The following is a 12,645-nucleotide window of genomic DNA, read 5'->3' as shown; positions in this document are numbered from 1 at the left end:
GGCTTTTCTCTCTACCCCCAATTCAACAATGTATAGATCTGGATACCAAGGAAAAAAAAAAGGTAGATGATTAAATACAGGCATTTCTTCTTCCCAGAGTAGGAAGAGCAATATGGCAGGCAGCTATTTCTTTAACTAAGCCATCTTCTTTTTTCAGATCATCAGAGAATTTGGGTAAATTTCTCATGATGTACAAATCCAGAGAGCAAGGTAAAAAAAGAAACACCGGAAGAAAAAGAAAAAGTGGGAAGAACACAAAAATGCAGTATTCACATTGCCTGGTTGACCATAAACAATAAAGCAAAATATATTCACTGCCACCTTCTTTTCATCTAGAGAGAAAAGGAAAAAAATAACACAATAGCCTCTACAAATATATATCATAAAATACCCCAACTTTTCCAAATATTTTACCTCCACAGCCAGATCACTGTGCTAAGGTGAGCAAAGTCTCTTCAGATGGGGTCAGGCAGTAGAGTGCTTCTAAAGACCATGCCCTAATGCTATTCAAAGTTTCTTATAACCTGCTTTACCACCTGCTCTAGAGTCCTCAAATTTAAAATTACTTCTATCACCTACCCCCTTTTCAAAATCTCCCTTAAAGGTATCCCTTAAGAAAACTAGTTAAATTCAACTGAAAGTGTAAATGACAAACAGGTACACATACTCTTTAACCCTTGGAAAAACGTTACTTATTGATTCAAACAAATCTCTGAGGCAGAATTTTTAATAGTTTGAGAGTTTTTCTTCTTTCTTTCTTTGTTCCTTTTGTTTTCTCTTTTTGGGATGGAAGCACCATTATACCTACTCTCATACAGAAGAAAGAAGAGAGAGAGAAAAAAATGCCAAGTCCAAAGTTCCCATGTCCTATCTCTACTGAAGAAAAGAGGCATTTGTTACTGTGAAGTCTCCTTCCACAGCTCTTGACAAATCCATTCTTCAACATTAAATCATGGGAGGTGATCTCCTACTTCCACCACCCCCATGAACAGGAAAGAGAAAGCCTGCCCTAACAAAGTGTGACCTACTATATGCTAGCTTCCAAAATTTTTTGATAGGTGTATGTGTGGGGCATTTTGTGTTTTAAAACATCTTTGCAAATTCTTTGATTTCACTCCCATCAAAAAAACAGAGTCTGGGAATTCCCTGGTGGTCCAGTGGTTAGGACTCCACATTTCCACTGCTGGGGGCCTGGTTTTGATCCCTGGTTGGGGAACTAAGATCCCACAAGCCACATGGTGCAGCCAAAAAAAAAAAAAAAAAAATTAGGTAAGGTCCAATTCTCCTCCCCACAAAGAGAATGATGAAGCAGAAGTGACACTGAGCAACCTCGGAAATTAGGTCATAAAAGGTGATAAAATCTCTGCCTGGCACCTTCCCAGTTCAGGCAAGTTTGCAGTCCTGAATTACCATATAAGGTATCCAGCCACCCTATATCCCTGATTCTGGAGAAACCATGGGACAAGACCTCAGAGGGTTAGAGACGTCCGAGGGGTGCCAGCTGTTTCAGTCTTCCGAGCTCTGCCACCAGACTTGTGAATGAGGAATCCTTGGAGATGACCCCAGGCTCAGCTACCATCTGCCTCTAACTGCGTAACAGACTTTGGTGAGGAAGCGTTTTAGATGATTCCAGCCCCAGCTATCATCTGATTGCATCCTCATGAGAAACCGTGAGAAAGAACTGCCTAGCTGAGCCCAAACTTCAGAATCATGAAAGATAAAAGGAGTGTTGTTTTACATCACTCAATTTTGGCATGGTGTGTTACACAGCAAAAGATAACCAAAACAGATTTTGGTATAGGGAGTGGGTTACTTCCATAACAAAAAGTTAAAATGTTTAGTTTTGGGACTGGATGGCAGGAGAAAGCAAGAAGGGCCTTGAAAGTGTTAGTGAAAGCCTGAAGGGTCTTAAGGACACTGGTAGGAAGCTGTCAACAAAGACTTAAAACAGGGATCACCAAACTACATTCTATGGGCAAAATTCAACCTGCTGCCTGTTTCTGTAAATAAAATTTTATTGGAACACAGTAACACCCATTTGCTTACATCCTGTCTATGTCTATGGCTGCTTTCTCACTATGACAGCAGAGTTGAGTAGGTGTGCCAGAGATCATAAGGTCCAAAAAGCCTAAAATATTTACGATCTGGCCCTTGACAGAAAAAGGTTGCTAATCCTCGGCTTAAAAGAAAGTCAGGAAAGCCTTACTGGAAGCTATAGAAAAGGAGAAACTTATTAGATAATGGTGGAAAGTTTAGCAAAGCTTTCACCTGCAGTTATGTGAAAAATAGAAAATATAACTAATGAACTGATGAATCTGGGTAAAGAGATTTCCAGGCATAATGTCAAAAGTATCAACTGCTTTTTTTAGCTGTGTGCCACAAAGTACAGGTAGAGAGAGATAAGAAAAAGAAGGAATTATATAATTTTCAAGCAGAATATAGAGGACATATAAAGGAGTCAGGACTTGCTAGGTACAAAAATAACTGTTTCTTATTCCCAGGCTCCCCATATAGCAAACGTTTCTCAAATTAAGAAATGCCCTCTGGGCAAAGATCAAATCCAAGGCAGTGTCAGGGAAACATGGCCTAAAGATTAAATTTTTGTTTAGACCAAGGGTTGGCAAACTTTTCCCATAAAGGGCCAGATAAATATTTTAGGCTTTGAGGGCCATACACAGTCTCTGTTGAACATTCTTCTTTTATTTTTTAACAGCCCTTTAAAAATGTAAAAACAGTGGCTCCCCTGATGGCACAGTGGTTAAGAATCCGCCTGCCAATGCAGGGGACACGGGTTCGAGCCCTGGTCTGGGAGGATCCCACATGCCGTGGAGCAACTAAGCTGGTGTGCCACAACTGCTGAGCCTGCGCTCTGAAGCCCGCGAGCCACAACTACTGAAGCCCATGAGCCTGGAGCCTGTGCTCTGCTACAAGAGAAGCCACCGCAGGGAGAACCCTGTGCACCGCAGTGAAGAGTGGCCCCCGCTCGCCACAACTGGAGAAAGCCCGCGCGCAGCAACGAAGACCCAATGCAGCCAAAAATAAATAAATAAAATAAATAAAAATTTTTTAAAAAATAAAAATTTAAAAACAGAGAATTCCCTGGTTGTCCAGTGGTTAGGGCTCCCCGCTTCCACTGCAGGGGACATGGGTTTAATCCCTGGTCAGGGAACCAGATCCCGTGAGATGCGCGGCGCAGCCAAAAAAAAAAAAAAAGTAAAAACAAATCTTAGATCACTGGCCATAGTTTGCCTACCCCTAGTTAAGACTCCAAAGAGATTTTAAGGTGGAGTCTCACAGATGCTTTCAAACATAAGGCTTTCTAAGAATATTAAGGGTGTTGTCCCACAAAAGGCTTAAAGGAAGCTGACAGGGTTCAGGACATGCTACCCCAAAATATGGCACCCTAGCATATTGAATATTTTAAGCTGAAGAATCTTGAGAAAAGATCAGAAAGAGGAAGGTCACTCTGTGGGGGTCTTCCCCCCACCTTCTCCCCTGAAGCAAGTCATAAAACCCTCATGTAAGAGGTGTCCTCCCTATACCTGGAAGAAGGGAACATCTGTATCTCCAAAGACAAAGGGACAAGGAAAGGAATCCTAACAAACAGGCCTTGCTAAATTTCCCCCAGTTTACTACACTTACTTCATACTCTTTGATCTATCATTTCTCCACACTGTCCACTCTTCATTAAACCTAGCATAAAAATACTCAGGTTCAAACATTTCTTTGAGTCTTCATTTACATCTCCCATTTCACATAAAATTTATATCAGATAAATCTGTATACTTTTCTCCTCTTAATCAGTCTTTGCCAGTTTAATTTTCAAACCCAGCCAGGGACCCTAAGAGGGTCAAGGAAAACTTTTTTCTCCTCTACAAAGCCTAAGGTAGAGAAGGGGTTTATCAATGTGTAAATGTGGCTTTTGTCTAATAGAGTGAACCCCTCAGTAAGAGTCACAGAGAATTTTACGTTCAGAAACATTGTCATCTTGGACTAAAAAAACCAGAGACAGTACAAAATAAAAAAAGGCTTTTGGGACCCCCACTCCACCCTGCCCAAAGCTCTGTGGGCAGGAAACAGGCTGGGAAAATTACTTACCTGCAAACAGAGAATACATTTTATGGAAAAGGAATGATAATTCAAAGGGCAAAACCAAGAGCCATAGAGGACGGTTCCTAGGCAGTAGGGGCTGAACCCTAATCAAAAAACTAGCAATATGTTGGCTGGATTTCAGAACTGGTACGGACCGGTGACTATTGTGTTCCTTACATTTTTTTCTTTATTTTTGAACAGGAGTGTCTACAGTTGTTATCTTAGGCCCATCCATTATTGCATATTGGGTGGGCTGGGTATGGAGAAAGATAAGGTGATTCTTTAGTCCACAGGTCTTCAAAGTGAAGGCAAGGGTACTCAAGGAGCTATACCCAAGGAACTAATATATCCAAATAGCCTTATCTGCACCTGGATCTGATTTAGATGACATGATCCTGGATCTCTAGCCTGAGCCTGATGCTGTACTAGATAAGACTTTGGAGGCTTTGAGAAGGAGTGCTTGTGTTTTACATGTGGAGGAAGATAAATACTGTAATTTGTAGCCAGAGAGAAGACTTAAGTGGCTTTGAAATAAGTCTGCATATTCTTGACACTCCTCCCAGCAAGAGGTGGAGTCTAATCCCCTTCCCTTTGAATATGGATTGGCCTTAGTGACTTGCTTCTTTTTCTTTTTCTTTTTTTTAATAAATTTATTTATTTTATTTATTTATTTTTGGCTGTGTTGGGTCTTCCGCTGCTGTGCGCAGGCTTTCTCTAGTTGCAGCGAGCGGGGGCTACTCTTCGTTGCAGTGCGTGGGCTTCTCCTTGCGGTGGCTTCTCACTGCGGAGCACGGGCTCTAGGTGCATGGGCTTCAGTAGCTGTGGCACGCGGGCTTCAGTAGCTGTGGTGCGCGGGCTTCAGTAGCTGTGGCACGCGGGCTCAGTAGTTGTGGCTCACAGGCTCTAAAGCGCAGGCTCAGTAGTTGTGGCGCATGGGCTTAGCTGCTTGGTGGCATGTGGGATCTTCCCGGACCAGGGATCGAACCCGTGTCCCCTGCACTGGCAGGCGGATTCTCAATCACTGCACCACCAGGGAAGCCCCAGTGACTTGCTTCTAATGAATACAATGCAGTGGAAATTGACACTGATTCTGAATTTAGGTCATAAAAGACAATATAGTTCCCTTCTGGCTCTCTTACTCGGAACAAGTACTTTTAGAGCCCTAAGTCTCCAGGTAAGAAGTCTGGCTACCATGAAGCCCCTATGTTGGAAAGACTACACAGAAATAGGGAGAGATATCAAGGATCCCCAACTATTCCAGTTTCTACCTATTTGGACTTCCCTGCTCAAGTGCCATGCATGTGAGTCTGGTAGGAAGCCTCCAAAATAACCCCAGGCCCATCTAACTACCAGTACATAAGAGGACTCACAGAAGAATCACTTAGCTGAGCCCAGTCAACACCCAGAACCATAAGAGTTTTATGCCAAATTTGGAGTGCTTTTGTTCCTTAGCAATAGATAACTGCAACAACATGCCTGGAGACCCTAGCCCAAAATGTCAAGAGGTGAAACTTAGCCTGCCTTTCTATATTACCAACGACGATTAGTGAATAATCGTCACTAATATATAATAACCACTATTTCTAAGGTCTCTTCATTGTTAAATGCCATGATCAAAGTTCAGAGAAAATAAATCTTTTGCATTTGAAGATATACAATTCAATACGTTTTAGATCACTGGCAGGGAATTTAATGTTCTAGCTCTTAAAAGAAACAATGGAATATGATGTTCACAGATTATAAACATGGTTAAGCTCAACTTCTGTAGAGAAACTAAAACAGCTGAGCCAAGAACTAATTGGACCCAGCAGAATGGCAGAAGGTACTCTGGAATAGGAAGAGTAAAGAGGCCTGAGGTCAAGAAAACTTACTCTGAAAATGTAATTACTTTCTCCACTGTATAAACACTTCCAACTAGACATTTTAAGGAGAAAAGCCTTAATCCTCTATGAAAACAAATAACTAAAACATCCTAAATTATTTAGCAGCAGTTTAATTCACCTTTTTTCACTCTTTCCTAGACTGTCACATGTTTGATTTAAAAAAATTTTTTTTTCAGCAAGCAAGCATTGAGAAGAAAAAATCAAATATAATCACTTTGAGAAGAAATTTTAAAGAATAAAATACATGTTCTGCTTTAGATATGATTCTTTGAACACTAAGTAATGCATATACCCCCAAGTATACACATACCCAGCATATACATTACATATACCCAAGTTTGGGTAACTAAAAGGAAAGAGAAGGTCAGTGTGCAAAAATCTATTTAACCCATAATATGGCTGATTTTAAATATCAGTCTGGGTTCTGGGTCCTGATAGCAGAAAGTCATCTAATACAAAGGGACAAGAAAGATTCTCTCTTGCTCACAGGGCAGAAGTTTAGGCTCTATACAAATTGTGAAATAAGTAAAGGTCATTCTTCCACAGAGAGCCCACAACTACCTAATTCTTCCTTTCTCATTCAAAAGTCCCTCAATAAAGCTGACTTCAGGTGTCAGAAAAATACTAAATTCATTCAACTAAGTCACATTAAAGAATGAATTTTTGAGAGCCCCTAACCTTTCCATGAGATAAAAGACTGTAAACAGTATAATGCAATAAAATGGGAAAAATTCTAGTTTCCCCCAAAAATTTCCTTTAACCTCTACATCAAAGAGATGGGGCCATTATATTTACCACTGGATTCCTCAGCACCTAGTACAGGGATAAGCACATTAGTAAGCACTCGAAACTGCATAAATGAATATTTTGCTTTTATTCCCCATATAAGAAATATGCATTCTAGTTCCATTCTATCAGTAACGAGCTACATAACCTTTGGCAAGGTACTGGATCTCTCAAGTTTTAGTTTCCATCACACAACATAAAATGAGGTGAGGTGCGGACTGGGGATGAGGATTAGATAGTAAGTCTCATGAGGCCAGTGACTGTCTTATTCACCTCTACATCTGTGTCTAACAAAGTGGCTAGGGCACATTCAAATATTTACTGGACAAAGTTTCTTCCAGTTCTAGGACTTCCCTGGTGGTCCAGTGGTTAAGAATCCGCCTTCCAATGCAGGGGACGCGGGTTCGATCCCTGGTCAGGGAACTAGGATCCCACATGCCGCAGGGAAACCAAGGCCATGCGCTGTAATTACTGAGCCTGCGGGCTCTAGAGCCCACCCGCCACAACTAGAGAGAAGCTCGCGTGCCACAACTAAGACCCGACACAGCCAAATAAATAAATAAATAAATCTTAAAAAAAAAAAGTTTCTTCCAGCCCTGACCCTATAATTCTTCATCGTTTTTAACTTAGCTTTTTCAGCATACAGTATTATAGTTCACTAAGCAGGGTATTTAAGACTCCTCCTCTACACTGAGATCAGTTCCAGTAAAGGCCTTTTAAAACAAAACACTTCTAAAATCTTCTCCACCTCTCCACACAGGTGCTTTGTGTGACTGATATTATTCATCCCCTGGATGCAGCTTCTAGAAAGGTAAGATTTGGACAAAGACAGGATGCCAGAAGCAATACAATTTTCCAGATTCTTCTGAATTGGTTTTATTCCAGTTTGATTTTATTATGCTACTTAAAACACTATTAGAAGTACCTGGAATAATCAGGTTAATCCATTTGCAATCCAAAAATGTATTCCAAAGCCAAATATTATTATTATCTATTCCATATGCCCATCCTTTAGCATAAATGACTGAGAGCTACATCCATTTATTTAAGTTCATGTTTTTCACAGCATGCAACCAACACTACCACCTACTCATTATTTAGAGTCCTTTCTGTAGCACTATTATAAAAGGTTACATTTAAGAGGACCTTGGGGAATTCCCTGGCAGTCCAGTGGTTAGGACTCCGAGCTTTCACTGCCGAGGGCCCAGGTTCAATCCCCAGTCGAGGAAATAAGATCCCGCAAGCCGAGTGGCGTGGCAAAAAAAAAATTAAAACTTTAAAAATAAAAGGACCTTGTGCCTTTGGAACACTATCACTCCAAATTTGGTGTAGCCTTCAAAAAGTTGGCACATCTCTGCTATCAGGTAGTAATGAGCATAATAAATTCAAGGACTTCAGCTAGAACAAATTATTATGATTGACATATTCCCAAATTATTAAAGTCTAATAACAACTTTTGAAATATTAATCTATATCCTCAGTAGCAATGTACAGTCTGTACCCTGCCAATGAGCACTTACATTATGTCCATTCAATCACCCACTAGGTACCAGACACTGTTCTAGCCCAGGGGTCAGCAATCTTTTCCTGTAAAGGGCCAGACAGCAAATATTTTAGGCTTTACAGGCCTTACAGTCTCTGTCACAACACTCAACTCTGCTGTTGTAGTGTGAAAGCAGCCACAGACAATACAATAATGAATGTACATGGCTATGTTCTAATTAAACTTTACTTACAAAAACAGGCAGCAGGCCATTTTTAGCTTGCCAGCCCCTGTTCTATGCCTATGGGGAGACAGCAGTGAAACAAATTTTTTTAAGTAAAGTTAAAATTTTTTAATTAATTAATTAATAAAAATACACCTGCATACACACAGCCTGTCAGATGCTAATAAGTGCTATGGAGAAAAGTAAAAGCAGGATCAAGGGGATAAGGACACTCAGGACTTCACTGATAAGATGACATCTGAGCCCAACACCTAAAGGAAGAGGCAAGGCCACACTACCTCCATAGAAAAAGCATTTCAGGGAGAGGTAATGGCAAGTATAAAGGCTCTGAAGAAGAAACAACCTGGCATCTTAAAAAAACCAGCAAGGATGTCACTGTGGCTACAGGGATATGAGCAGAGGAAAGAGTCATAGGAAATTAGGCCAGAGAGGTAAACTGAGGCCAGGTTCCGTACAATCTTTTAAGGCCACTGTCAGAAACTTGTTTTTTACTCTGAGATGGAAAGCCCCTGGAAGGCTTTGAGCAAAGGAGTGACAACCCAACTTGACTTACTTTTTAGGGGATTGTTCTGGATGTCTGCTGAGAACAGACTGTACAGAGATAAGGGCCGAAGTAGAGAAATCAGTCAGAAGGCTAATGCAATAATCCAGGAAAGAGACAAGGGCAGTTTGAATCTTAGTGGTAGCAGTAGAAACGGCGATCAGCTTCAGCATGTATCCTAAAGGTAAAACTAGATTAGATGTGAAATGTTACAGACAGAAAAGCATCAACTAGGTTTAAGGCTCCAGTAATCAGAAGGAGAGTCTCTATTTCCTGTTGTGGGGACGACTGTGGGAAAAATCTTGAGGGAAGCATATTAAGTTCGAGATGCGTAACAGACACCACGTAGAGATGTTAGGTGGGCAATGAGATATACAAGTTTGGAGTTAATATACTTTTACATTATGATTATTCCCAGTACGTTTGACCTCTCCAACTGGGTTATAAAATCCTTAAGAATAAAACCCCTGGACTTCCCTGGTGGCGCAGTGGTTAAGAATCCACCTGCCAATTCAGGGGACACAGGTTCAATCCTTGGTCCAGGAAGATCCCACATGCTGCAGAGCAACTAAGCCCGTGAGCCACAACTACTGAGCCTGCACTCTAGAGCCCACAAGCCACAACTACTGAAGCCCGCGCGCCTAGAGCCCGCGCTCCACAACAAGAGAAGCAACTGCAGTTGAGAAGCCCGTGCACCGCAACGAAGAGTAGCCCTGCTCGCCGCAACTAGAGAAAGCCTGAGTGCAGCAACAAGGAGCCAGTGCAGCCATAAATAAATAAACAAATAAATAAATTTTTTTAAAAAGTGAAACCTCGTTTTCACTTTACTCACAGGTATTATCCCCAAGACTACTTACTTTATACACAGTTTTAATAAGATTAGATTTCTAGTTTCTGAATTCATAAATGATAGAAGCAGCAAATTCTAAATGGTGGCGCCAGGGGGTGGAAGACAGCAGCTAAAACTGACAGCTGACAAAGGAATACATAGAAATTATAAAATGCTGACGAAAACTAGAAATATCCAGCATTCCGAGATTACAGTCGTCCCTCAGTATCCACTCCGGGGATTGGTTCCAGGACCCCTGCAGATAACAAAATCCTCGGATACTCAAGTCCCTTATATAAAACGTCACAGTATTTGCATATAACCTACGCACATCCTCCTGGATACTTTAAATCATCTCTAGATTATTTTTAATATCTAATACAATGAAAATGCTATGTAAATTAATTGTAAACAGAGTGTAAATACTATGTAAACAGTTGCCAGCCCGTGGCAAATTCAAGTTAGGCTCTTTGGAACTTTCTGGAATTTTTTTTTTTAATATTTTCAACCTACAGTTGGTTGAATCCATCCATGCAGAACCCACAGATACGGAAGGTCGCGTACATTTACTCTAAGAACAAACAGCTGTACATATATGTCATTAAGTCAGCAATTCCTGAAAGTGTTTGTTATAGCACAAAATATTTCTAATTATCTTTAGCGACATTTAATGTTATTAACGTTTTAAATGACATATTTTTAAAATATTGCTAATAAAAATGGAAGAAATGGTATGTAAAAGAGTAAACATAATTTATTTGAAGATTTTATGTATGTGTTATTCTCACAGGATTTGTTAGGGAGCAGATAAAATTACACACATGAAAGTCATTTAATAAACATTACTTGGGACTCGCCCTGTGCTAGAAATGGTAGATATAAGAAAAAGCAAGCCATCGTTCAAGCTCAAGTCTCTTCTTGAGAGATAAAAACATAAACAACTAATTATAATACACTGTGATCAGTGGAATGAAAACAGACTTGGGATTAAGACATCTGGGTTTGAATTTTGCCGCCATTCTTGGCTCACAGTTTGAGCTGCTAACTATGCTTAGCTTGCCGACCATTCAAAAACAGGCGGCAGGCCAGGCCTGTGAGCAGCAGTTTGCCAACCCCTGCTGTACAGGAATATTGGGGATAAAGACAGTGATCAGAATAGCTTATTCTGTGCCCTGTTCCCCTGGCTAAGATAAGGTTTGGAAGTTGCAGAGGCACACATGTAACTGGACATGTAACTTTCCTCCCTATTCTCTTTGCCTGGCTAATTCCCACTCATCTTTCAGGTCTCTGATCAGATGTCACTAACTCAAGAACCTGCACTCTTCCCCTCCTTACCCCCATCTGAGACTGATCCAGTGCTTTTTCTACAGGCTTCCAAAAAGCCCTCACTACTTATATCAGAGCTTTCACATTAAACTGTAATCTCTGTTTAACTGTCTTTCCTGCTAGACTGTAAATCCAGGTAAGGAGGAACCTGTCTACTTGTTCCACATGATCTCCCAAGCATCTAATTCAGTGCCTGGCACATAGTAGATGCTAGGAAATATCCACTGAAATGAGTGAATCCAGCAATAGTTGAGTCTCCTGTCCAGCAACAGCTCTTTCAGAAACCTGTCAGGACACAGATCCTTGGGTACTGACAGGATCTGTTCTCTCCTTCCAAACAGTACTTTCCTCTCTCCTCCCAGGACACAGGTCAAACTCTTTCCCTCTTCTAACTCCTCTGTTTCCTTGGCCCGATTGAAGGAACTGAAAGCTAATTCTGCCTGAAACCTCTTCCCTCCCTTTTCCAACTCTAAAGCTACACCTCCCCACTTCCTTACTGTAATCGTGCTGTCATTTCCCCAGCAAGCTAGTAACAGTGTCATTTACCAGTTTCCAGGATATGTAGGATATTTAAGAATAGGGTACTGAAAACATCCAAATATTCTACTTTTCAGTAAGAAAGGGGAGAAAATAGAAGCAGGGAAGGTAAACAACAGGAAATAGAACAGGGAATTCTGGTTTTTGAAGAGCTGGATTAACAGCTTTTTACTGGAGATCACTTTGGCCCCAGGAGTAGAAAGCAAGTAACAGAGCTCCAGCTCTGCATTCCCCCCAGCCTCTACACCAGCACCAGTAGTCAAGGAACCCCTTTACTCTGCAGCTTCTTCCCATACCTCTATCCTGCATCTACTTATACTACAATTTGCCTTGAAACATCAAGACTAATCTCATTATGATCTCTAACCCTACTTATATCACTCACTACAAGAATCCGAGGACTCTGGAGTCATTCCAAATCCTCCAACTCTCATCCCCAAATGGCTGAGTACATCATCTTTCATGAACCACCCCCCTCTCCCACTCGTCCCTCAATTCCTGAAATCCTTCCATCATATCCTCTGGAACTCATCAGCAAAATCCCCTATATCTTCAACTTCTTGTCTGAATGGTCCCTTCACCTCTTTGCTCTAATTGAAATCTAACTGCTGAGGCCACTGCTCTCTCTACAGTCCTGTCTGTGGTTGTTTTCTCTCCCACACCCATTATACTACTGGGCCTGGGGGTAGAAGAAGGAGGTACTCACCTTGTACCTTCTTTCTGCTTCCAGGTTATTCCCCTTTCTTCCTTCCTAAAAAAAGCCCCTGTCAGACCATACCTCCACCTCCCCACCCCTCTGCTACATCTATCCGGATAAGCTGGGTCACTTCTTCTCAAGCCTCAAAGCTTTTAGTTCCTACCTCATTGGTCTGTCATAACTCCAGGTGATTTCAAATGTTCACCTAGATGACTCTTGTGATACTC

General features: G+C 41.2%; 1 protein-coding gene across 4 annotated transcripts in view; it reads right to left on the bottom strand.

Moving 5' to 3' along the window:
- Nucleotides 1-12,645, bottom strand: part of SPATS2 (spermatogenesis associated serine rich 2) — a 140,238-nt gene that overhangs the window by 100,254 nt on the left and 27,339 nt on the right. The window lies entirely within an intron of this gene.

The sequence above is a fragment of the Balaenoptera borealis genome (assembly GCF_965194805.1).
Source record: "Balaenoptera borealis genome assembly, chromosome: 13".
Lineage (NCBI taxonomy): Eukaryota > Metazoa > Chordata > Mammalia > Artiodactyla > Balaenopteridae > Balaenoptera > Balaenoptera borealis.
The sequence above is the reverse complement of the archived record's forward strand: the minus strand, read 5'-3'. Positions and strand labels throughout refer to the sequence as shown.